Source organism: Peromyscus maniculatus, chromosome 5, assembly GCF_049852395.1.
Source record: "Peromyscus maniculatus bairdii isolate BWxNUB_F1_BW_parent chromosome 5, HU_Pman_BW_mat_3.1, whole genome shotgun sequence".
NCBI lineage: Eukaryota > Metazoa > Chordata > Mammalia > Rodentia > Cricetidae > Peromyscus > Peromyscus maniculatus.
In genome coordinates, this window is record NC_134856.1 from 80,134,072 (window position 1) to 80,161,061 (window position 26,990).

The following is a 26,990-nucleotide window of genomic DNA, read 5'->3' on the forward strand; positions in this document are numbered from 1 at the left end:
GATAAAGTGCTTGCTGCTCAGAAAGAGGACATTAAGTTCAGACCCCCAGCACCTACATAAATAGCTGTGCATGGTGGCCCACGCCTGTGTAGGGTAGAAGAGGCAGGCAGTTGCTATGGGCTCCTAGAGCAAACAGTTAAGTTCAGGATTAGTGAAAAAAACTGTTTCAAAAAAAATGTAGGGTGTGATAGAGGATAATACCAAAGGTGGCCTCGGGCTTCCATAGGCACATGCACAGGTAAGTATGCCCACACAGATGTGTACATCAACACACACACACACACACACACACACACACACACACACACACACACACACCTCCACAAAAACAAACAGTACACAAGTAAATAGAATCTAAAATATTGTGCACCAAGCATGATAGTATATACTTGTATTCACAATTCATAGAAGACTGAGGCAAGAGAATTGTAAATTCAATGCTAGCCTGACATAAAGCAAGAATCTGTCTCAACAAAACAGAACAAAATGGGCACTTAAAAGTCTGTTGATAGTGTCAATCTCATGTTGTCTTCTTAAATAAATAAATAGATCTCTAATGTAAAAAAAAAAAAAAGTAGGTGGACTAATGTAAACACCTATGAGAAGAAGCCAGGTAAGGCTGTCCCATTTCCACAGCACAGCACTGCTTTCTCAGTCTCTTGGGGGTAGGTTAGTACACGTGATGGTTTGCTTGGATTTTGGGGGATCTGACCACCCCACAAAGAATGTGGCATATTTCCTGGTATATGCTAAGTTGGGATTGGATTGGAACAGATGTTTCCCTTTCTCACTTTGTCCCAGTTACATTCAAACCACATCTGTATGCTCCAGGAAGAATGAGGACCCACACTGGAGTAGGATTTGGCAATTTCTATTTGGAAGCAATGTAGGATCATATGGCTTCCTTATGATAAAGTTGGACTGCAAGATTCCTTATGCCAGATGCTTACCTACCCTTTTAACCAGCCCAGGTCACTCTCACATTTCCCAGAAAATAATAATGGCAATGAAAATGCTGGAGAGAGGGGATGCGTTTCTCTTCATAGCCCCTCTCTTTCCATCACCGTCTTCAGTGTAGAAAATCATTTCATTTAGAGAATCAATTTCTCCTGAAAATTGATTTGAGAATGGAGGATGCACACCTCAGTTCTCCACGGGAGTCTAGGGAGCAGTTAGTTTAGGAGACACTTTGAGCTTCTTGGCTAGGTGCTATTTTGTTATTTTTGACATTACAGAATTATCATAACACCTGATGACTCTCAAACCTAGAATTTGTCTATTTCCCAGGTCTTTGCAAAAAACGAGCCTAGGAACTGGCAGAAGCCAATCTAGAGAAGGTCAAGCATGCTGCTTCAGTATGGGGAGGGGTCGGTAGCAAGACAGGGACACAAGGCAGGAGACAGACTAGTTTCCTTATTGGCAAAAGGACAAGTATCTTGACAAAAGGAACAGTCGTGTAGAGTTGATGGTGGTTACCACTATTCCTGTGTCCAAGGTGCCAGGTAGTGCCACTGCATGAATGTTAAAAGGCTATGGTTCATCGTCTTTTAAGATATTGATAGGTCTCTAAGAAAAAAATGCTAAAGATGCTGTTAACTAATAACCTACTCAGACATGAAGTTGGTGATTTGTAAGTGACAAACCAGGGCTAAGGTCTAAGGCATAAGCAGGAAGGAAACAGAGCTTTTTTCTCATAGTGAGTCTACATCAATGACCTTTGAGAACATGAATGAGCCACAGGGAGTTGTATATGGACAGGGCTTGAATGAAGAACTTTCTCTCTTTTGGAATGCTGTTAAGGATCCACCTAACACACTAGAACATTAGAACATCTTAGAATGCTTTCTAAGCAGCATGCTATTTATAGTGACAAGCCATGTGAGTAAGGCCTCCGGGTCTTTGGATAGCTCCTCAGTAGGAATGCCTGATGCTTTCTGTAGACCTTCCTCACCAAGAAGCTTCCTGGTGTAGCCTGATTCTCCCTCCTCTAGTTCTTATGGTTTCATCTGTTCTTTCATAGCAAATAAAAAATTTTATAGGTTATGGAATGGCTTTAATGAACCCTCTCCCCATACACACACATACCATCCCAGACAAGATGGAATGTGATTAGGGCTGTCCCTGGAAAAATATTGAGGCTAAGGTTGTTACCATAAGGTTGTATACATCTGCCACCTCAAAAACTGCTGTGCAATCTCTATCCCACAGAGGTTGAAAATCATACATATTTACATACTTTCCTCTCTTTCATAGAACCTCAGGATCCAGGGACACCCTCCCATGGAGACAGACTGGGCATGGAAGTGTGTATTTGGGAAGGGCAGTTAAATTCTGGGATCAGTCTCTCACCTGGGCTGAGTCAGAGGTGAACAGCAAACAAAGTTTTAGTCCCTAATTTGAAGGCAGGGACCTCTGGAAGGTTTTAGAGTTCTTTCTCTAGGCAGGTCAGGTAGAGGCAGGTCACTCTGGGACCCACCTTGAGATGGTCACCAGGAAGGTAGAGAGAGTGAAAGGAACAAAGAAGCTTTGAATATACATATACCATTCACCATATCACCACTACAAAAGCTACTTCAAACTATATCTCATGCACAAATGGAAAAAGATAAATGGAAAAAATAAGGTATTTGGTCAAGTGGAAATATTACTGGGCACAGGTGTCGGTAACTGTACCAAATAGAATACAAAGGTCACAGGAGGCTTAGCAGCTAAGGATGGCCTGGGCCATCATGTCACTTGACTCCAAGAGTGAGGCGGTGGCCCCAGCTCCCACGGAGCATGTGCAGACCACCAGGCTCACCTGCAGCTTGAGAGACAGACCTGGGGAGCCTGTGTAGATGGGTGTGCTCTGCAACACAGGCTGGTTTTGCAAGGTAGGAGAAGGCAGCTGTGTTCTGTGATACCGCTGTGCCTTCACTGTGGGTCCCTCAAGGCACGGTGCTGGGCCTGCCTGGGCCTCTGTGGCCCAAGCCATTTTCTACTACGGCAAGATAAACGTAAAAGGGGGGGAAAGGTAAATTACTCTCTCTCTAAAAAAAAAAAACCCTCTGGTCTGTAAGGTCACTTCAGGTGCTTTATAAAGTGGCTTTTCTGGAATGGTGGAGGCTGCCACGGGTCCACGGGCACCTAGATGGGAAACTTGGAGAAGGACAGACACAACACCCTCGCCTCTGTCCTGGCTGTGTAGCTCCATCAGTGCCTTGCACCACCTGCTCCTCAGAGCCCATCTGGGTTGGTGCCATCTTACAGTCCTTCGGGAAGAGCTTGGAGCCCTTGACCATGTGCTGCTGGTGCTGGAGAAGAGGCTCTTGAGGTCCTCCTCATCCACCAAAGGTGGGAGATTGGAAAGGTGCAGGGTAACCAAGGGTGGGAAGGTGTTCTGGAAGTTCTCAGGGCCCAGCTTCTTGAAGCAGTACAGAGGTTAGCTGCTGTCGTCTTTGGTAGTGCCCTAGTCCTCCTGGCCCGCACCAGGCAGCTGCATACTCTGCTGCTTTGACAACATGGTAATGCACACTGACTTCCCATGCAGCTTGTGCCTGTCCAGGTGGCTCAGGGCCAGCTGGGCCTGGCTGCCATCTGCTATCTGCACCAATGTGTTCTCCTTGGTGAACAAGAGCGTCACCCACTGTGTGTCACCACAGATGTAGAGAAGAAGAAAGAGGCTTTAGAGGGTTCAGGTTATTAACCAGCAGGATGAATTCCCAGTGCAAACCATACCTAGGATGGCAATTCAGACTGCTGTGGCTTCGGCTGCTGCACATAGGATAGCCAGAGGGGTCAGCTCTCTGTGGATGTTAGGAACAGAGAGGCAGAAGGCTGCAGCCATGGTTAGGTCCAACATCCCTAGCTGTCTCCAGAGGGCAGGCTAGGGTGAGTGGAGTGTCTGCTCTTGTCACGGTACTTGAGGTGGAGGCTGGTGAGTTTGGGGAAGTAGATGTGCAGCGTGCAGCAGCCCTTGTAGGTGTTCTGGTCATCCATTTGGCATGCTGAGAGCTCCCAGATCAGCATGCTGCAGCAGCACCTGGAACTGGTTGTTCCTGATTAACGTGATCATCTTGAGGATGACACTGAATTTAGAGAAAATCTGATACAGTGCACCCAGGGTCACTGGGTAGAACAGAATTTCCAAGATGATCCTTGAGCACAGAGCCTGCCATGGCTGGTCCCACATTCTCAGCCTCAGCAGGGACAATCAAGGCCAGGCTTCCCACCTGCACAGAGTTAATGGCCTGCACACCCTCCTGATCATGCACCTAGTTGATTGAGCTGTTAGTCCTGAGCTCTTTGAAGTTGGAGAACTGAATGTAGAGGGGGTGTTCACACAGCCTGGGGCCCCATTGACTGTAGTAGCCGAGCATGGTGTTGACAACCTCCTCTGCATCCATCTTGATGAAGGACCAGTTCTTTCCCTCTAGCATGAGGAGGCTGCTGACCCTGGGGAAGGGCAGCCCTAGAGAGATGACCTCACCCTCAGGGACATTGTGGAGCAGCTTCTCATGTGAAAGACTCTGAAGGGGACTCCTGCACAACTGTCTCCATTCGACCTCTCACTGTTGTTCCCAGCAGCTGCAGAGGCTGAGCTGCTGTTCTTGATGACAGGGCTGACACACACCAAGAGCTTGTGGGATCCCGGCTTTGCACTTACAGCTACATCTGGGAGGATGCACACAGAGAAGACCTGGCACGGGGCGGGTCGTGGAATGGAGGTGTAGTAATCCCAAAGGGAATTTTTTAAAGGTGACTTTTAGGCTTGCTTTACATAGACAAGATGAAAGGTTTTCCGTTTTCTTCATTCTAGGGAAGGCTGAGGCTTCCAAAGAATCCATTTTCAACAATTCTGAGCATCTGAGGCAGGGGTGATTCCAGCCTCTTGCTGGAAAATGCAGGTGCTGAACTTCTGCATGGTTGTGCGCTCCAGATTGCCAGGGAATGAAGAGTGATTGATTTCTCCTTTGCCTGCAGCTCTTTCCCTGTTTGGACCATTGTGCTTTTCCTGGCATATTATTTTTCCATGCCAGTGATTAAGAGAGAAGAGCATGAAAGTGAATTAATCCTAGTTCAAGAAATTATGCTTTTTGATAAGAAATTATGCTTATGATGAGAAATTACAAAAAATTCAGTTAATGCTAGATCAAGAAATTGTAAAGGCTGGGGGTTAATGCTGCAAGACTCGCTTGGGATAGAGCTTGGCAAGACTGCCTGGGAACATGGGAGCATATTATCATTCCTGTGGTTTGAATTTCTGAGATAACCTGAACGAGTGTTAGGTGTGAACTGCATCAAAACTGAAATGTTCATGCTTCCTCTTTTTGATGGAATTGAGAGTCTGAGCAAAAAAAAAAATTCAATGAATATTTGTTTTATCTTTTCTCCCACAAATCCACTTACCAAGCAGAGGAAGAGGGGGGCACTCCAGTGAGAATTCCAGTGTTTCATGAAAAAAAAATGTGGCCAGGGGGTGGGGGGGTGGGGGTGGGGGGGTGGGGGGGCAGGAAAAATTTCTGATCTTAAATCAGCCTGTGATGTCTGTGGAAACTCTTAACAGTCCTCACATCATGCTGCTCAGCTCTTATATTTTGGGGATGCAAGTTCTTTCATGGTTATACTACTGTATTTTTTTTAAAGATTTGTTTTTATTTTTATTTATATTTAGGTTTCTATTTAGTGTCTGCCACCTGTGTGTGGGTGCCCACAGGGGCCAGAAGAGGGCACCAGAACCCTCGGAGCTGGAATTACATATTGTGAGTCCTCTGGTATGCGTGCTGGGAACTGAACTCTGGTCCTCTGGAAGAAGGGGGGCAAGCACTCTTAACCTGAACTGCTGAGCCATCTCTCCAGCCTCTCCCAATGATTTTCACTAGATATAACCTAGTTATACCTGTTCAGACCCAAACATCACCACCCTTGAGGCAACTTTAAAATCTGATCCATAGACTTCCAATTTGCTGGCTCTGATCTTGAACCCCAAACTAGATGGCCTCAGAAGGAACGCTGGTTTGGAGGAATGGGAAGAACAAGGGAGTTAATATGTGATAAGTCAGTGCTGGGCCCTAGAAATATTTTACACCTAGAATTATGTATAGATCCTACATCCCCAGCCTTGAGTCATGTTATGGCCACTTTTACAGATTGTCAGGTGAGTGGACCTGCTGCTGTTGGTTTCACAGATAGTGAAATGGGGAGAAAGTGGGATTCTAGCCTTCAGTGAACTTAACTCACAAGTTAGGATGCCAAACTCATGGCCACACAGAACTTCTGCTGTGTCAGTGGTCCCAGGTTTTTGTGCTGCTAATTGGAATGGGCTTCACAGAGCACAGGGAGGCTGAGGGTTTAGAAAGAAGTTTATTGTGGGTGTACAGATGGAGGCTTAAGATAAAGCAAGTGCAGCTCCCGTGGGACAAGAATGGGGGGGCCATTGAGTTGCTTTTATAGGACTTATGGCAAAATGTGGGTGGAGGCATGTTGGGGGAACTGGTCACTCCAGTTGATCTACCCTACAGGTGTCTGTGTGCCTCTCTATCCCAAGTGTCTTGATTGGAATTTTGGCTACACCTTCACATAGAGCCACTGGGCAGCTGTGTAAAGGGATTATAAGATAATAATAAAGTGATAGTAAGAAACCAGATGGGGAACTAGAACCTCCTAGTACTTATGGAATTTCTGGCCCCTGGCCTGGACAAAACCAAACCCTTTCTGGCCAAGGACAAGAAGAGAGAACCCTGTCCCTAAACTGCCTAAACAGTTTGTATCTCCTGGTCTCATCACTAGAATGTTGTAGAAATGGGTGACCATCCAGTATCCCTCTGACTTTGTCTCCTTTCTGTGATACCAAGGGCTGTAAGTTGCCTTGTGCATGAAATCCTGTACAAGTCCACTCAGTTAGAGGGGAAGTCCACCTTAAAGCCTCCTATGGTGCAGTGATGTCTCCCTTCAAGATAGCTTTGTTTACTGGCATTTCCCATCCGTACCATCTCTTCTGAATAACACTACAGCCATGGGCATGTACTGCTTAGAGTCCAGTGAGACTCTGAATCCAAGGGAGGTCTTTGTGCAGACAAAAGGGGAACTCGAATCCAAGACAAGCAGGCAAGGAAAGACAAAGTCCTCCTGACACATCCATCTTGAAGGGTCTGTGATAGTCTCAGCTACATGATCTGCATCTGGCCCTCACTAGAGCTACAATATTTAGCCTCAAATATTTAGGTTATGAACAACTCAAAATTAGCACATTGAAAGCATTCTTTCATTAAGGAAACAGTTAATTGTGTACCTTCTATAGCTCAAACTCTGTGCTGAGCAAAGGTATGAACCTCCTAGAAGATGCTTTCCACTCTTGACTACCACCTAGTGCTGTGCTGCTGTATTACAGAGGCGGGGGCTTTGCTCTCTTTCCTCTGGGTGTAAGAAAAGGAATTCCCAGGAGGAAAAGCACTGGGGAGGGGCATGTGGTAGGATGAGTAGGAGTTTTCTAGGAAGGGAGGGGCAAATGATGAGTAGAGATCTATTGCTACCGCATACACAGTTGGCATGACTTCTTCATGAATACATTTAGTACCCCACTGGATGTGGTGGCTCACTTTGTAACCCCCATTCCTTGGAGACTGAGGTAGGAAGATTGCCATGGATGGATTCAATGTTATTTTAGGCTACAGAGTGAGTTTCAGAACAGTATTGGTTATAAGATTCTGTCTCAAATAAAATGACCATCACTATTTATAGATATTTTTTGCTAAACATCCTAATGTGTTTAGCCAATAACAAAACTCGGTCATTAATTTGTCTCATTGTTGTTGTTGGTATAAATTCAAGTGACCACAAACACCTTTGAAGTGCTATTGGCTTTAAGTTCACATAAGAATGGTCTCTTTAGTGGTAATAATAACTGTCACAGTACTGGCCACCTTAGCAACCTCAAGTGGGTAGCTCCTGTGCCCAGCCTCTTTGGTGTCGGTGATGTATGCAGCCTCATTTAAATTTTACAACAGTCCTGTGAGTTGAAGCTTCCTGCCCATACTTTTCAGTTGAGAGAATTAAAAGGGTAAATACAGTGGCACACTTTGGGCTTGCCTTTAGTTATTTGTTTGACCAACAGCAAGTCACTTAGCTAGCCCAGTGTCAGTTTCCTGTTCAACAAAGTGAGAAATGATTCTAACACTATACTTATCCATGATGTGCCAAAGGTCGAAACAAGATGATCTGTGTTCATTCCTTGGCTCAGTGCTTAATTCAATTAGGAGTCTCAGTGAAGAAGAGATATATTTAATTTTTATTGTTATCATAGGGGTTAATTTGCCTAGGCTCAGTGTTGTTTTGTCTAACTCCAAAATCTACTTAGGTGGTATAAAAACAGAATCAATGCCTGGGCAAATTGACAGAATCAACCGAGTTATTGAAACACCATGTGTTATAAATAAACAAATGAAGGTCAACATGACACACGGTGAAAGGAATTCTTGTCATTAGGAGGCGGTGAGCAAATGGGTTGGAATACAAGAGAAAATACTCAACTGTTGAATACAAATATATGAAGCCAACTTACAAAATTGCCTTGTTTGGATACATATGGATATATATGTATATATGTATAAAAGATTAAAATGAGCTTATAATTAGATACGCTATGTAATTTCTTTCTTTTTTTAAGTTTTCAAGTGTATGCACATTGCTAGTTTTTAATATGTGTACACATGTACATGAGAGTGCATATAGAAGCCTGGGGTTGCCATTGGGAAACATCCATGATCATTCTTCTACCTTACTCAATGAGGCGGAGTCTCTCAATCAAACTCAGAGCTTGCCCATATGGCTAGTTTGGCCAGACAACTTACTATAGGAATATCCTGTCTTTACCTTTCAAGGCTGGAATTAGGAGTGAGTCTACACATATACCCAACATTTATGTGGTTTTCTGAGCTGAGGTCCTGTACTGGCTGGTTTTATATCAACTTGACACAAGCTAAAGTCATCAGAGATAAAGGAGCTTCAGTTGAGAAAATACCTCCATAAGATCCAGCTGTAGGGCATTTTCTTAATTAGTGATCAATGAGGAAGGGCCCAGCCCAAGGTGGGTGGTGTCATCCTTGGGCTGGTGGTCTTGGGTTCTATAAGAAAGCAGGCTGAGCAAGCCACGTGAAGCAAGCCATTAAGCAGCACCCCTCCATGGCTTCTGCATCAGCTCCTTCCTCCAGATTCCTGCCCTACTTGAGTTCCTGTCCTGACTTCCAAAAATGATGAATAGGAATATGGAAGTATAAGCCCAACAAAACCTTTCCTCCCCAACTTGCTTTTTGGTCATGGTGTTCCCAGTGATGAGCTTTGCTACTGGCAATGCTGTTCTAACAACTGCAATGCTTGGTAGGTGTCATTTTGATCTGAAACCATTTGGACCCAAAATCTTCCTCAATTAAAGGTAGCTTTTAGTACAAATCCAAATCCAAGGATAGAAGTAGCTGAGAGTTACGTTTCAAGAAGATGCTGAGTGAACGACATTTAGCAAGTGCTGCCTCTGCTGATGCTGCCTTGTGATAATCCCTTTAGATTTGATGCATTTGCACTTTTGGCTCAAACTGAAACTCATGAGAGCCACCAGCATCCTTTGAAGACAAAGCTCTTAACTCTCCAGTGGCCATGTTTGGACTCCAGCTTTTGCAGTTCTTTCTGGAGAATGCATGTTGATATTATTTCAAACCTCAAGAAATCACATTTTCTGATGTCTTAAACTGTGTCTCCAGGCTGAAGAATCTAAGCAAAGGGACGTGCCCATGTGGGTAATAGCCAATCTGAGAGCAGCCAAACAAGGAAGGTGGTTCCTGGGGTCAGTTTTGTGCCTCAGACCTTCATTTTGAATTCTGTAATGGGGAATGTCTATCAGACAGTGAACAGATTTGTCTCTGTCTTCTCCTACCCGCTCTCCTCAACCTCGTCCTACCTGCTCTCCTCAACCCCGTCCTACCTGCTCTCATCAACCCCGTCCTACCTGCTCTCCAGTTACCAGGATCCCCTGTGACCTGTGGTCTGAGCTCTGTTGACCCGTCAGTTTGATAACTGTACTTTATTTTGCATTTTGTCCTAGAAGTTGTCCATAATATTTTCGAGGGGGACTTTGGTTCATCAGTTAGCCTTGAGACTAGTAAGTAAAGATGGTCTCCTCAAAGCTGGTGCCGGGGCTGTTTGAGTTATTTCCCTCCTCTGTCCCTTTCAGCCTTACTTAATCTACAGCTTCTCCATGGCTTTAGCAGAGACGGTTACTCATTTTATTAGAAGACTTGCCTGGAGACTTCTGGAAGGATGGATGACTCATAGCTGTTAGTTAATCTTGTCTGCCAGCAAGAGAGTTATCTAAGTAGACTGTAAGCTTCACCTGGAACTGTCTACTGAGTGAGTCCAACCTGTGGCCCCAGGTTCGCATGTTACCAGGGATAGTTATGATGTGCCCCAATACAAACTCACCAACTTTCTTTAAAAATTATGATTTGGGCTCCAAAAAGCCCACTACCTATGATGGGACACCTCGTGCAGCTTTGAGGCAGGGAGAAGGGTTTGGACTTGCCTTTATTGGATGTGCCTCCCCATGGGAGGCCTTGCCTTCTTGTGGAGGAGAGAGTAAGGGGTGCGTAGAGGGGTAAGGCTGGGAAGGTGGGAGGAGGGAAGAGGAGGATCTTTGATTGGTGTGTAAAATGAATGAAAAAAATTCTTAATAAAAAATAAAAGAAAAATATGATTTGGAGTAAGTTTTTGTAGCCTGGTCATATAGTTCTTGAGCATTAACTCCTAGATGATGTCATTTCACAATGTTAATAGGTTGAAAACATTTTGACCTGTTCCTAATATCTTGAGAAGGGAACTTCCAGGCTCTTGTGGATTTCCTTATACTTAGCTCCTCTGATTATTGATTGGCTTGCTCTGTGTCCCTTATCTGTGACAAATCAATCAGAATCAAACCAACAGAGGTTATATAGGCTCAGAACTGGACAGCTGGATTGAATAATGGCTAGGAATAGCTTACAATGGTCAGTGAATGTTTAATCGATACAAAGTTTAATCTGGAAAGCAGAGAAACTTCTAGAATGTAGCTTACTGGCTGTTGTTACACAAATTGGTAAATTTGATGCTACTACATTTTGCCAAAACTGTATTCATTTGCTAGTGCTGTCATAATAAAAGCACAACAGACTAAATATAAATTCATTTTTCCCTTCCCTGGAGGCTAGGAGTCTGAGATCAGAGTGTCAGCCAGGCTGATTTTCTTCCAAGCCTTTTTCTTGTCTTCCTGAAAGCCATCCTCCTGCAGTGTCTTCAGATGGATTCTCTGGGTAGATATCTCTGTTCTGTTCTCTTCCTTCTTAAATGAAACCTATCAGATTGCATCAGGACCCACTTAGGCACCCCCATTGACACCTCATCACCTCCATCACCTCTTTTTAAAGGCCTTACCTCAAATTCAGCCATGTTGTGAGTTAGGGGAGCCAAGGCATCAACATATAAATTCTTAAGATATACAGTCAACCCCATAGCTATAATAAATGTAGTTGGGGTTGGTTTATCTGAAGGAGCAAAAATTATCAAACTTGTAACTCAATTGTTCTCAAATGAGGGATGAGAGTTGGCTATGAACTTTTGTCAAAATTCACTTCCCTAGAGCCCCTTAGAATCCATAGACCTGAGTGTGTTGAAATACTTCTATAGAAACAAAGTGTTGGACAGGAAAAATAGAATGGACTTAATAACTTCCAGAGCAAAACCCATAGCTGTGAGTCAGTGAGCTCTGTCTGGATATGACCACTGTGTTTAATTTTGACAAACTTACATGTTTAAATATTTCTATACAAATTGATGGTGTGGTGGATTTACCGTTAGTGGGTTTGAATGAAGAGGAATTTCACAGTGAGCACACCTACGGTCAGAGTGACAAAAAACCACATTAATAAGTGGGAGAATCACCTTGATGCTGAGCTTCCGGGAAGGTGGCCTACAATCTCCCTGCCCTGGTCTAGCTTCCTGCCACACTGACCTGCCCTTCCCTTCCCCAGCCAGTATTGTCCTGTGGAATGCTACTCAAGTTAGATTACAAAGTTGCTCTTTCCCACACTTTCCATTCACCATCGCATTCCTCAGTGTATATAGTGGAATGGAAATGAAACCAGAAGATCAGTGGTAGAGCAACATATTCTACCACTGATGTATTCTGGTGATAGTGAACAGTCTGTATTCTGTGGAACTCAGCTTCCTCCCATTCAAGACATGTGACATGCATAAGATAGAAAGGGTACATGGTGGTTACAAGCACAGGACTGAGCCAGACTGGAAGATAATAGTACCTTTAATAAGTTCTTTCATTTTTGACCTTCAGTTTCTTTAAAGTGGGAAAATTCATAGACCATCTCTCAGCCAGTTGTTGTGAGGATTGAGATCAGACATGGAACGTGAACATGAAGTGAGGGTTTACCAAGGTACCCTACCCGACTCCTACCTGTACTCTAAATTCAGACCATCCTGGCTCTATGATTCTGTGGAGAGTGTGGAAAGCAGATATCATGAGCAGTAAATACAGACTCCACTTATGTTTTACCAAAGTTGAGAAACCCTATGGCTTATAGGAAATCATTTGCTTTGATACCGTTATGTGAGTTTGAACACTTTCCCTCAATTCCTGGCTTAGAAACAAACCCCAGTGAAGCAGGGTTGAGGGGTGGGATCCATGGAGAATAAGTGATGAGGGAAGAAGCCTTCTGAAGGATCAATGTCATTGTTGTGGGGATGGATTAGTTATTGAGAGAGTAGGTGGCCAGAGTAGCCTGCTCTCATCCTCACGTTCTCTTGCTTGACTCACGTGCAGCGTTCACAGTCAGCTATGAAATGATGTTATAGGTCTAGTGCAGGTGCACGCTCTTAAACTTGCCAGCCTCCAGAGTTGTGAGCTACATAAATAAATTTTCTGCATGTGTGTGTATGTACATATGTATACATGTGTGGGGGATATAACAGTATGTATGTTGCTCATGCTTGTTTGTGTTCATGTGTGTGGAGATCAAAGCTCAATCTCTGCCATCATTCCTTAGGTGAGATAGCCATCTTGATTTCTGAGACAGGGTTCCTCACTGGGCTTCATTTATTAGGTTAGGCTGGTGACCAACAAGTCCCAGGTGTCCACCTGTGTGTACCACTCCAGTGTGGTGTGCCCCACAATCCCCAGCTTTTTTTTTTAACATAAGTTCTGGAGGTTCAGGATCAGATGTTCATGCTTGTGTGCCAGATACTTTACCACCTCAGCTACCTCACCAGCCCTGAATACCTTTTCTTCATAGAGAAGCCAGTCTGGGGTATTCTGGTATAGCAACACAAAATAGACTAAGACAGTGGACTTGGATCGAATCTGCCCCACATTCTCTGAGTACCCAGGAATTAGCGTGAGCAAGGTCATCGCATTGTAGGCTAGGCCGAGTGGTGGGCACACCCTAAAAGTGTCTCTGGCTCAGTTAGCTATGTTAGAGAACATAAATGCCTGTGTTTTCCTCAGGTGATGAGCCAAGGAAACCCAATACTAGAGAGAAAAGGAAGGAGGCCAGGCATGAAGTCACAATTAAGTGGGAGAAAGAAGCCCATATATTTCTTCCTACGAACACAAGATTAAAAAGTGAAATAGAGAAAGTAAAAAGATTGCTCTCCTCCTCTCTGAGCTCTGGTCCCCTCCGTAACATTTGTCAGACAAGAAGAGATGGATTGCTTCATTAGAGCAGGCCGAGCTCTGGGAGGGGAAGGACGTGCTGCCTGCTCTAAGTACTGCAAAATACAAGATCCCATTCCAACTCCAGCAAGCGACAGTCTTTTCCAGTGTTTGCCATACAGCCACCGAACCCATGCCACTTCTCTGGGCTTTTGCTTCAGTTCCAAAAAAAAAAAAAAAAAAAATAGAGACTAGCCTTGTGTATTCCAAGAAAGGATTCTGAAAGATAAGCTTCCAGCAGGGTGGGGTAGATGGTTTAGTTGGCGAAATGCCTTTGTTTCCCCAAACCATCACACACACCCTAAAGCCAGCTGTGGAAGCATGCACGGATGATGCCAGCACTTAGGAGCCAGAGACAGGTGGGACCGGGGTTTGTTGGTTACGGTTTGAATGGGAAGTTTCCCCTATTGGCTGCTGTGTCTGGGGAACCAGACAGCAATGAGGCTGCAGGGGTGGACCTTGAGGGTCAAAGGTCTGATCCAGCTCTGGTTCCTGCCTGAGCTTTCTGCTCCCTGATCTGCCCAGATCTAACCAAGCTACACGACACATACTTCCCCAGCTACCATGCCTTCCCACCATGATGGACCGCATCCTCTTAGGCCTCCAGCCAGAACAAATCCCTCTTCTCTTAATTTGCCTCTCTCTGACAGGCACTTTGTCACGTTAGTGAGAAAAGTAACCAATGCAGTTACTGTACTGGTCACTTATTAAATTCCTACCCAGGTAGTTTAAGTAAAGATGACTACTCCTTAGATTTAGTTCCTAAGTGACCTAAAACTTAGAACTTCACAGGGCCAATCCCTACTTTTGGGGCAATGGGGCACTTATTTCAAATGGACTTGAAATGTGGGGCACCAGTTTGTCATAAGTTCAACATCAGAGAAAGAGTGCCAGACCCTTGGCTCCAGAGAGGAAAGGCTGGGAGGGCTGTGTGAGGGTAAAGAAGCTGGGGAAGAGCTTGTCTTCCTCATTTGCTGAGGGGTTCCTTCTCTCTGTCTCTCCTCTCTCCCTATGGTTCTGCCTCTCCATGTGTCTCTCTGTCTTGATCTCTGTCTCTCTCCATGTGTCTCTCTCTCTCTTCTCTCCCTACCCCATCAAGCTGATTTCTTCATGCTAAGGTACCTGGGCCATGTATTCGTCATGGTTATCTGGAAGACCACAAACAATAGAATCCACAATGGGGAGATTTGCTAGCTTGGCTCATTCAGTTGGGAGTTAGGGTTTCAATGCATGGACTTTCGAGTTGGGAAAGGCACATGTTCAGTCCAAGGCATCCTCTGTCTCTCCCAGACAAGCAGCAAAAGCCATCTGCAGGCTGGAGAGCCAGAGACAGGGATCCAGTGCATAGTCTAAGAAGCTACAAGCCTTGGAGCGAGGGAACACAATGATGCAGCTATTGTCCAAAGCTGAAGGCCTAGGCCCTGTCTGGATCCACTGGTGTGAGCCAGGTTGAATGGCTGAAGACCTTGGTAGCTGTACCATAGGCGATCAATGGCAGTGACAGCAGTGCATGAATATACTTGGCAAGGGTGGGGCTTGTGTGCAACAATTGGCTTCCCCCCTTCCCAGCTTGCATTCAACTCAGTCCGACAGCACATTGGACCATGTTGCCCACAGTCAAGGCAGGCCTTTGTGTTTTTAGTTCCGCTCTCACACACCAGTCTTCCTTGCAAATGCCCCACAGACACACTCAGAAGGTATCTTATTAATTATAGACATCTCTCAGTTTACACAAGTTGACAATCAAGATTAACCATCATAGGCTATTGTAGCAAAATGCTACAAATGGGATGGCTTAAAGAGTGTGTTTATTTCTCATAGTCTAGAAGTTGGTAAGTACAAAAGCAAATCACTAGAAGATTCTGGTTAGTGCCTACACATGATGTAAGAGACATGGACCTCTTTTTTTTTTTTTTTTTGAGAGGGGTCATAATCCAAAAGCCCCATCTTCTGATGCAATAGTCTTGGGAGATAAGATTTCAATATAGATTCAGGAGTTTGGCAAGGAACGCATGCAGTATCTTTCATTCCTTCCAGACAACCATGAATATCACTTAGCCATCATGCCTGCTGTACCCCCCACAGAAGTGGGAACTATAGGAGGATAGAGTGGGACAACTAACATCAGAAAGGTCAAGATTAACACTTCAAAGAAGCAGGTGGTGGCCAAGGACCCCTGTAGTCTCTTTCTGGCCCTTTCCTCCTCATGACACCAAGGCTAGGCTTTTCCTGTGCAATTTTATCCCACTTTGAACTTTCCAGGGCAGGAACAGAAGCCAGAAGCAGAGGACCAAAAGGATAAGTTTGTATTCTGAAATGAGGACATTGAGTTCCTGAACTGAAAAGCCTCTAGACTAGGGCCTCCTCATTAAGACACTGTAATGGGATTCCTCCCGCTGAATAGCTTTCCCAAGAAGCTGTCAGAAAGCAAATGCTGGGTGGCAGGATTTGTGCCAAGTGGCTTTTGTGGAGGTCTCAGGGAGACTCCTTAGAGGAAGTGTCCATATTGAGTCCCAACTCTGCCTGATTGTCAAACTGGTCACATTAGCTTCTCTGCTGTTTGTACCTCTCAAGAGCTCTCAGTGCCCTGAGATGGCCAGTGTGCTAAAGCTGGTGGTCATGAAACTTAGCAATGTTAGCATTAATTTTAGAGCCAAGAGTCCTTACAAATGAACTAAAATGGTATACTCCTTCTCAGCAGGGAACACCACCCCCTACAGTAGTCATGTGATTTGACCAGTGTCAAATACTGAAGAGTCAATATGATAACTGGGTCTCTCCATCTCTACTCTATTGCAGGTTGAAAGGCCAGGAGTGGGGCTGGGGAGCTGGCTCAGTGATAGAGCATTTGCCTGGCGTGCACAAGGTCCTAGGTTAGACTCCCCAGGACCCCCAAAGAATAACAATAACAATAATGATAATGACAATAAGACCAGAAGTGGACTCCTGATGGGAAAACGTAATTTTACCTAAATTCATAGATGTTTACATTTGCTCACCAGTTCATCGCATTGTGGTCTGGTTAAACTTCAAAACAAATGGAAGCAACTTGAACAGTGTCAACTGAAATGCAGCCTGGCCTCGTTCCCTGCTCTTGGGAACATTTTGTTCGCCTCTCCTCTCTCCCCTTTCTTTGTAGTGTCTGATGTATTTGCAGAGACTTATTCAAATGGCCACTGTTGTGGGATCGTTGCAAAGAGTCCCCCGCAGGTTCGTGTGTTTGGACACTGGTCCTCAGCTGGTGATGCTATTTAAGGAGGTTGTGAAACCTTTAGGAGATAGGATTTAGATATAGGAAGTGGGTCACTAAGGGGGTGGAGTGGTGACAGGCTTGTCCCAGTATAGCCCAGCCCCAGTTCTAGTTCTGGTCCAAGCTCTCTAGTTTCTGGTCCACTGCAGCCATAGCCTCTTGTAAGGAGTCAAGCTCACTGCAATGCTGGGCTTTGCCACCTCAAACCCTGAACCCAAAGAAATCACTCCTCCATTTCATTCCTTCTTGCCGTGTATTCAGTCACAGGGACAAGAAACATGACTATCAGGACATCAACCACACGGTTGTTCATGGAGATACAGTATCTGAACATTTAGGTTAAACACCACAGTAAGAATGCTTTTCACACCCCAACACATTTTGTTCATCTACACTGCCTAACACAATGTCATGGCAACAGTAGATACTTCTAGTAGATTTATACTACCAGTCTTGTTTGGGAGGGGCTGAGATGCCAGGCGCTTAGGAGGAGCTAGATGACCTTGTGGAGACAGGATGGAATAGACTGGCGTCAGCCTGCAGGTGGAATTAGGACCTGTGTTTTGAAGGTTTAACCAGGACAGGAGGAAACCTACCAAAGACTGTAGGAAATAGAGCAGACCTTCTAGAATGTTCTGAGACTAAACATTGAGAAAGAAGCAGAGTTAACCTGGAAATAAAAATTCCATTTCTAAGCCCAGGAGCAGGAATAAGACATGATTCAGGATTCTTGTGGAAACTCAAAATAGGAGAAAAAGGGGCTTGGAGAAGAAGTGTCCAGTAGCCCTTGGGAACAGCTCTCGTATATCCTGCTTGGGCAATCCATGGAGGCTGCAGGTGATCACTTGACTTAGAGTTGAGCTGGACAAGATCCTGTTGGTGCAATCGTGTGTTAGTTATCATGTTTCTAAAATGTGACCCTCCTTGCCAACTTGTAGTTCCAATCATAGAAAAAGACATCAGGAACATCAGTTCCCAGTTCTGAGTCCTGGTTCCATTCATAAGTATGCATTGAAAGCACACGTGCTGGCAACTGTAGCAGCTTTCCAAGGTACTGGCCATGACTTCCTTTATCCTCTCTCCATGCTTCCAGGTCTTCCACAGCCTCTCCGTGCCTCATAGTGTGGAACATAAATTCTAAAATGGTCTTATAATAAAAAACCCAGAACCAATATTGGGGTAAATGCTGAAAGATTAGAGAGACAAAGGAACAAGCCATGTCTTACCTCTAGGACTCCTCAGCCTCAAAAAGCCTCCAGTTCCTGTCTCCTTGTGCCTTATATACCTTTTTCCACCCAGTCATCACTTCCTAGAATTAAAGGTGTTTATGCTTCCCAAGCAAAGACATGAGATCTTAAGCACTGGGATTAAAGGTATATGATTCCCAAGTACTGGGATTAAAGGTGTGTGCCACCACTGCCTGGCTGTTTCTCTCCTACACTGAGTCAATCTCATGTATTCTGGGGTGGCTTTGAACTCACAGAGATTCAGATGGATCTCTGCCTCCTGGGTGCTAGGATTAAAGGTGTGTGCTACCACTGCCTGGCCTCTGTGTTTAATATAGTGGCTTATTCTGTTCTCTGATCTTCAGGCAAATTTTATTAGGGTACACAATATAATCACTACATAGTGCACCATGCCTCTTTTAGGGCAGAATAATGGAGTGGAAAAGAGCAAGAGATGTAGAATTTTGAACTACGTTTGAAGTGTAGATCAACTACCGTGTGACCTTAAAAGTGACCTGTTTCTCTGTGCTCCAGCTGTTGTTTTGAACTGTAAAAATCAATTCATGCATGTCACCCTGGAAGTGCATCTTTAGGAAATGACAGTAATCATAACCATCAAAGAGACAGAAGGGCAGATCTCTAAATTCTCCTCCCCAAACCTACAGATTTTCTCCTGCCCTGGTCAAACTTTCAAAACTAGTAAGAGCTCAAAAGCTTTTTGGTTGTTGTGTTTTTGTTGTTGTGGGGACAGGGTCTCACTCTGTAGACCAGGTTGGCCTTGAAGACTCACAGAGATCCACCTGACTCTATCTCCCAAGTGCTGGGATTAAAGACATGTGCCACCATATCCAGCCCAAAGGTATTTATTGACTGCCTGGACCATCACAGTTTCTCCATGATGTCATAATCTTGAGACCAATGAGCTTTCTTAAAGGAGCAGATTCTCCTTCCCAGTTCTTTCCAGAGCAACCAGATCCCCAACACAAGCAAGGGTACTCTGGAGTCACAGCGGCAGGTACAGGGTTAACAGGATTAGACTCTGTCATGGCTCTTACCATGTCTTCATACAGAACCTATGAAAAGGTTAAAGTTCACCTTTTCCAAGCTGTTTCAACTTGCCTATTTTAATATTTTATTTGAAAAGCTATTTTTGTAGAATTTGATGGAAAGTAAATGTTATGGTTAAGAAACAAAGGTTGACTGTTTGAGCAGAGATGAGCAGAAAAATGGGGCATCTGTAGACCAGAGAACTGGCATTTACTATATGCATATTTTAGGATAACAAAACCATTTATTTCATAATCCCCAGAGAAGACATGTTTTTAAAAAGAAACAGTATGGAATTTCAAATATCAATGTGTCTATTTGGGTCAAATTTTTGTAAATTAAATTGATACACGTGTTAACTTCAGACATTTCAGAGACAGTGGAATTCAAGCCCATTTATGGAGAATGACCTTCGAGTGTTCCAGCATGATTGGCCATCTAAAGGCAAAGCAAGCAGAGGAAGACATGTGGTGTGGCTTCAAAGTGCCATGCCTTGAAATTTCCATGACTTTCATGGAAATTAGTCACACTAGATCACTTCACGAAACTTGGTCTGATAGAGGAAAAATGATCTAACTTTCAGAAAACTGCAAAGCTGCCAAATGGCAGAACATGGGTGGAGGTGTTGGGATGAGGCGTCTTGGTTGACTTAGATATAGATCCCTTTTTTTCTCCTTTGCTCATCCTTCGTAGCAAAGCAAATTAAGTGAATGACAAGGATGCAAGAGACCGTGATAAAAACAAATGGTCCTTAACAAATGACTCTTGCTGTATCCTGAGGAGATGTGAACAAACATCTACTCAACCCAGATGGAAACCAATGGCAGACTGAGATAATGATATCCAAAGTCATCTTGGTGAAGTTTATTGGGATCATTTACAGAAGTAGACATAGGGAGTTACTCTCAAGAACATGGATGGCTGAAAGACAGCTGCATCATTGAAAGCCCACCCCAGCATGGGTGAAAACACACAAAAGCTGGAGCCCTGGAGCTCTCTACAGGGCTTAGAGGTAGATCATCCAGCTGGAGAATCTTTAGCAGCCCTTAAAGCTTATATATCTTGAGGATGGAGGGGCCTTCTACATCTTTTCGGTTTCAGGGACTTCCTGAGACTTGTGAGTTGTCAACTTCCTGAGTCTTTACAAACCTACTCTGAGAATTCCCTGAGTCTTAATAGATTTCCTTTAGACCAGTGGTTCTTAACCTTCCTAATGCTATGGCTCTTTAATATAGTTCTTCATGTTGTAGTGACCTGCCCCATAAAATCATTTTATTGCTACTTCATAACTATAATTTTGCTAATGTTATGAACCATAATGTAAATATCTGATATGTAGGAAATCTGATACAGGACCCCTATAAAAGGGTCGTGACCCACAGGTTGAGAACCACTGCTTTAGAGCATCCTAAGTCTTAATAAACTTCTGTCCAAGATGGAATATTTCAGCTCTGAAGGAAATTGTTATGCAATACATATCCTCCCCTAAATTACCCAGCCTCCTTTGAACTGGGGGCTATTCAAGTCACTATTTCTAGTCACTCGTTACAAGAAATCATGTATCACTTTCTAGCTGAGGAAGTTAAGAACTAGCATGACCTCTTCAGTCATGCTTTCCCTGTGATACAGTTGTGAGATGGTGTCAGGGTACCTAAGCTATATCAGGCTTTGCATGATAAAAAATTTATTTGAGTTTTGAGATATTAGGATTTACTTCTTGTTACCACAGAGCCTCTCTTAACCTGATTAATGTAATAATTCTTTCTGATTGTCTTACCAAATAGTTAGGTAAAGGAACTTTTTCATTGTTAAATCTAATTGTTAATTTAAAATAATTATAAATGCACTAAGACAATTACCATAAAAGTTCTACTGATAAGGTTTTTTTTTTAAAATAATAAGGCACTTTATAGTAAATGCTACTACTGTGGTCACTCTGCAGTTTCAAAGAGCTTTACATTACAAATCAAAATGTACTTAAATATAGTTTTTGAAGTGCTGATTATCCTGCAGAATGTCTGGAAAATGCCTGACTGTCTTCCTAGTGGCTTTTTAAAATATGGAAGCTAGTCATTAAATTAGAACACCATTTCATGTAAAGTTGTTCCAAACTCAAGCATTGAAAGCTATTGTTGTTAAGGAGGAAGAGGGAAGCAGTCATAGAACATAGCCACACGCTAATGCTTGTCCTAACAGCATCTCTCAGGAGAACCTTTTAGAGTTTTCTAGGTGAATGATTAAAAACAACGGGTTCTCAAGGTTAGCACGCAGCAGGTAAAATTGCTTCTGCAGTTTTGATCCGACTGTTTCCAGATGGCTCATTACAGTGCTTAGGGCTAGGAGGGGAAATATCTCCCATTACAGTACATGGATGGATAGAGGACATGAGTGCTTTCAGATCATGGACCATTGTGGTAGAGAAGATACTGGCTTCTCCAGAATAGCCTTTTTAAAACTCAGACTCAGTATGCTACCTTACGTGGCAAAAAGAACAGTTAAGCCAAGGTTCTCCAGAGGGACAGAGCACTAGGGTATGAAGAACCAGGAGGGCAGTTAAGGGAACTGCACACGTGGTTACAGAGGCTGCCAAGGCTAACAACAGAGTGTGTTAATATGGAGAAACAGGGAGCCAGTAACAGGCCTTAGTTCATGTTTAGAAGCTTCATGACCAATAAAGCTAATAGTTAATCATAATCACTCAGTTCAGGCCAAACACGTGGGAGAGGACAGGGTGCTGGTGAGTGTCTTAGAGTGTCCAAAGGTAGCAAAACCTGGAGTTCTGACATATAAAGGCAGGAGGAGGATGCAGCAAGCAGGATCCAAAGAGAATGAAATTATCCCCTACCTTCTCCCATCCGTAACTGGATAGTGCCTGCCCACACCGAGGAAGCATCTTCCCACCCAGGATGGACTTGCAGGTCAGGCGCTCAGACATGTCCGTGGCTGCCCAATTAAATGTCCAGACAACTAAGCCTCCTTTCCAGAAGATAGACTACCATCTCAGTTCTTGCTGCAGCATGGGGACTAATGGATGAAATAAAGACTAGATCACTGATTCCCTTAATGATGATCCCTTCATCATTATCAATTATCATTAGCCTTTAATTCTTAACCCTTCGTTTAATTAAATTGGCATCTCAAAGCCTTCTTCAATTTGCAAATATATTTAAGCTTAAGGACTTACCAAGGCATGGTGACACATGCCTAGTATCCTAGCATTTGGGGGGCTGAGGCAGGAGGACTGCCAGGAACTCATGACCAGCTCAGGTACATAGCCAATAGCATCACCTCAGGAGAGTGGAGCATTTTCTAGTTGAAGATCAGAGAAAGGGACGTGAAGATGAGGGAAGGTCAGAGAGACACCACAGCGCTGGCTTCGAAAATTAAGACAGGGACCATGAAGCAAGTCATGAGGTGGCTGTGGAAGCTGGAAACATTCTCCCCTAAAGCTGACAGCTTGATGTGAGCTCATGCCAGGCCTCTGCCTTATGCAACTGTAAGATGTAAAATGTGTGTCTTTATGTGATTTATCATAGCAGCAATGAAAACGGAATATGACCGTGAAAAACTTGAAGACTTCCATATAGCGGTCAGTTTTGAATACAGCCAGCCTATGATGTTGATGGTTCAGGCATACTCTTTCCTGAGTCTGGCTAGAAGTAAGTGTGTGTGTATGTGTGTGTGTGTGTGTGTGTGTGTGTGTGTGTGTATGATGTACCTTTTCAATTACCCTCTACCTTATTTTTTGAGACAAGTTTTCACATTGAACCTGGAGCTTATGTCCGAGGAATACTCTGGTCTCTGCCCCCCCCCCCCCTAGAGCTGGGATTATAGGTGTGTATCACCTTGCTCAGGCTTTTCACATACATTCTGGGGAATTGAAGTCAGGCTTTTGGGCATAGCAAGCACTTTATGTACTAAGCCAGCTCCCTGGCCTTACAGTAGCAATATTTGATACTGCATATACCCTTACCCTCATACCTTCATAAACAGCCACCAATGGACAGCCTCATCCTACCCACATCATCCTAGGGCTATAGTAGCATGACTTATAGTCTCACACACAATCATTTAAGCAGGGAAATGGGAATATTTCTGGGGTTCTCCATTCTTGACCTTCAGTTATTTTACCCAAATCTCAGAAAGTTTCATCACTGGCAATTTTGTGGCTTTTTTTTTTTTTTGAGATTTTTTTTTTTTTTTTTTTTGAGACAGGGTTTCTCTGTGTAGTTTTGTGCCTTTCCTGGAACTCACTCTGTAGCCCAGGGTGGCCTCTTAACTCACAAAGATCTGCCTGCCTCTGCCTCCCGAGTGCTGGGATTAAAGGCGTGTGCCACCACTGCCTGGCAATTTTGTGGTTCTTATTTCCAAGGCATACGTTTAGCAGACAACTGTCATTAGTAGTCAGTTCAAATGTGGCGATATATTTAATGCAATTGAAATGTGATGATAAACTGAGGTCACCACAGGATAGGTAGAAATTGGACAACTACCTCAGTTCCCTGGATGGGTTGACAGCACAGGTAGGCTTAAGTTGCCTTGGCTAGCTGTTGACTTAGCTGGGGCAGGGCATTGCCTGTGTCCCATGTAAGCTTGTATTTCCCTAGGGATGTCATGTGACTTTCATAATGCTTCCAGTATGTCACAGAAATAACTTTGTTTTCTCCTGTAGCCAGGAGTTCAACTGGTAGTGATATACTCAGAAGCCTGGAGTGCTTTGTTGGAGCCCCGGCAGGCAGGTTGCTCGTCAGGAACCACAGCTACTTCCCCACTATATTTCTTTGTATGAAGATGAATGAACAACAGGTGAATTGAGAGAGCCTTAGAGTGCATTACATTTTCCTTGCTTAGACCCCTCTGCAGAGGCAGCTAGACCTAGGACTGAAGCAGTATGGATGGAGAGTGTGTCCAAAGTGCTCACTGATTAGAATAGATACATCAGAAGAAAGAGAAGTTGTCCTTTGCTGAATGACATTTTAATTGAGAAATCTTTGGTGTTTCTTACTATTCAACTGTACTCTGAGCTGGGAGTTCTATGTTAGACATGAAGCCAAAATCTCAACAAATATATGTCTAGGTAGATAATAGAAAGGTAGGTAGATGGATGATAGACATCCATGTACAAATACAAACTAAATACAGTAATTATCATTTTCCTGTTTTTATCTCAAAAGCAGAAACACACATACAAGTAATAATACTGTTACCTACTGATCATTTTTCTAAGCATGCTGATATATTGCTTTGTTGACACAGCTGAACCATGACATGGGTGAAATAATTGATGTTTTAAAAATTATAAAACAGATTAGATTCCCACAAGTGCTAAAATAGAGCTAGATAAAAATTCCAGGTTTCCTCCATTTAACATCCAGCTGAATTCTAACATGTGTAAGCTGGTTACATAAAATCAAGAATGGATTACTTCCTTTGCAAATAGCCACAGTTAGTAATTAGGTATCTAGGGTAGGTCACCAAACCTATTTATGTCATAAGATGGCATCTAAGTCTTCCCAAGATAAATGATGTTCTTTAAGATTCAGGGTTAGTAAACCAAGGAACTAGGACTCAAATCTAAACATCAGAAAATCTGAATTTATTTAATTATACGAATGTATGATTAATATATGAGATTAAATCGAGAATTATTTATAGCTTAGCATGAGTTACTAACCTTCATGAATTCCTAGTTGGCTGAATTTCAGATAGAGGGGGGGGGGAAAGCCACAGAGTGTTGTCCATTCTGCATATCAAGTACACATTCTGGCCAAGCAGGAGACAAATTAATAAGAGAAGGACGGATGTGTGTAAACTGTGGCATCTTTCTTAATTGACAATGAACAAGTTCATTGCTGGCTCCAGTTTCTTCATTGTTAAAATGGGCAGTACTACCTTCTTTCCAGGGGATACTAGCAACGTTAAATAAAATTGAGTAAGTAGTTCCATCTTTGAACTGCAACTGTGTGCACTTGTGTGATGAATGTATGTGTACATGTTTGTGTATGTGTACCTGTGTGTTTGTGTGCGAGCATATACATGTATTTATGCATGTGGAGACAAGAGTTTGGCATGGGGTAGCTTCCTCTGTAAATTTCCATGTTTCCTTCCTTCCTTCCTTCCTTCCTTCCTTCCTTCCTTCCTTCCTTCCTTCCTTCCTTCCTTCCTTCTTTCCTTTCTTTTTTTTTTTTGACAAGGTCTCTCACCTAACCTGAAGTTTACTGATCCAGCAAGATTATCTGGCCAGCAAGCTCCTGGGACTCACCAGTCTCCTCCTCTTCAATTCTAGGATTATGGGTTCTCACCACCATGGCCAGCTTTTTGTATGTGTGCTGGGGATCTGGACTCACGCTCTAAGGCTTGCATGGCAAGTGCTTTATGGGGCAGGCCGCCTTCCCAGATGCATGCATATGGTTTTTCTTGCAGATGTGCTCTGCCTCTTCAACCTCCAGCTGTGTTCACAGCAACTGCAGTGCAGAGCAAATGCAGCTTCACTGTCTGGAGAGACATGGATAGAAAAATAAGCCAGCTGCAGAAACAGAAATGCTGAACATCTTCACACATGAGGAGAGCTGAAAATGATAGTTACTTTGAATTGATTATATCATATTATAAATATGCATTGGAATATTATCCTATATTCTATGAAGATGCATACATATTATATATCAATTAATATAAAATAAGACAGGTACTTTAAATCCCAATACGTGGGAGTCTATCTTATGCCTGTAATCTCAACACCTGAGAGGCTGAGACAGGATGCTTATGAGTTTGAGGCCAGCCTGGCCTACATAGAGAATTTCAAGGAAGTCTGAGGTTCAGAACAAGATCCTGCCTCAAAAAAATAAATAAATAAATAAAATAAAATAAAAATAAAATAGAGGGCTAGAGAGTTGGCTCAGTGGTTAAGAGAGTATATTGCTCTTGCAGAGGACCTGAGATTGGTCTCCATTACCTGTGTCCTCTTGCTTACAACCTCCTGCAACTCCAGCACTCCATCTCTAGGTGGTATGACACCCTCTGCCAAGGGCGCCTGCACTGATGTATACACATCCACACAGAGACACACATGCACACATCAATTAAAAATCAATCTGAATAAAAGCTAAATTAGAGTCAGAGAGATGGCTGAATGGATAGAGTACTTACTGTGTTAGCATGGGGACTGGGGTTTGGGTCCCCAGAGCCAGTATAAAAGCCAGGCAAGGGTGACAGTGGCCTGTAATCCCAGCTCTTGGGAAGTAGAGACCTGGGATTCCTGCAGCAAGCTGGTTAACTAGACTAGCCAGAATTGGTAAGTTCCAGGTTCAGTCACAGACATAGCCTCAATAAATCAAGTAAATTGAGGTTAAGAAAAACACTGAACATCAACTTTGAGCCACCATATGTATATATACACACATGCACCAACACACAAACACACACACACACACACACACACACACACACACACACACACACACACACACACACCAGAAGCATACTTATGCAGAAAAATCCTTAATTAATTAATAACAAATCACTAAAAGTAATTTTTAGTGTTGTCAGGTTTTTGTACCCCAATTAAGTGCCCTTTCTCAGTTCAGCCTTGGGTTTTATTTGTAGAATTCCAACGATGACACACACCATCATTGCATGCTTTTGTTCTGCTAACTGCGCCTGTCCGCCTGCCCCAGGCATTTAGTCACTCGAATAAAAAGGGTCTAGTCAGATGCAGCTGTAGCAGGGCTCCAACTCAAATGCG

General features: G+C 43.5%; 1 protein-coding gene and 1 pseudogene across 4 annotated transcripts in view; one reads left to right on the forward strand and one right to left on the reverse strand.

Moving 5' to 3' along the window:
• Frmd4a (FERM domain containing 4A) overlaps positions 1 to 26,990 on the forward strand; it is a 749,198-nt gene that overhangs the window by 185,771 nt on the left and 536,437 nt on the right. The window lies entirely within an intron of this gene.
• Positions 2,702 to 22,181, reverse strand: LOC107399316 (polypyrimidine tract-binding protein 1 pseudogene; annotated as a pseudogene).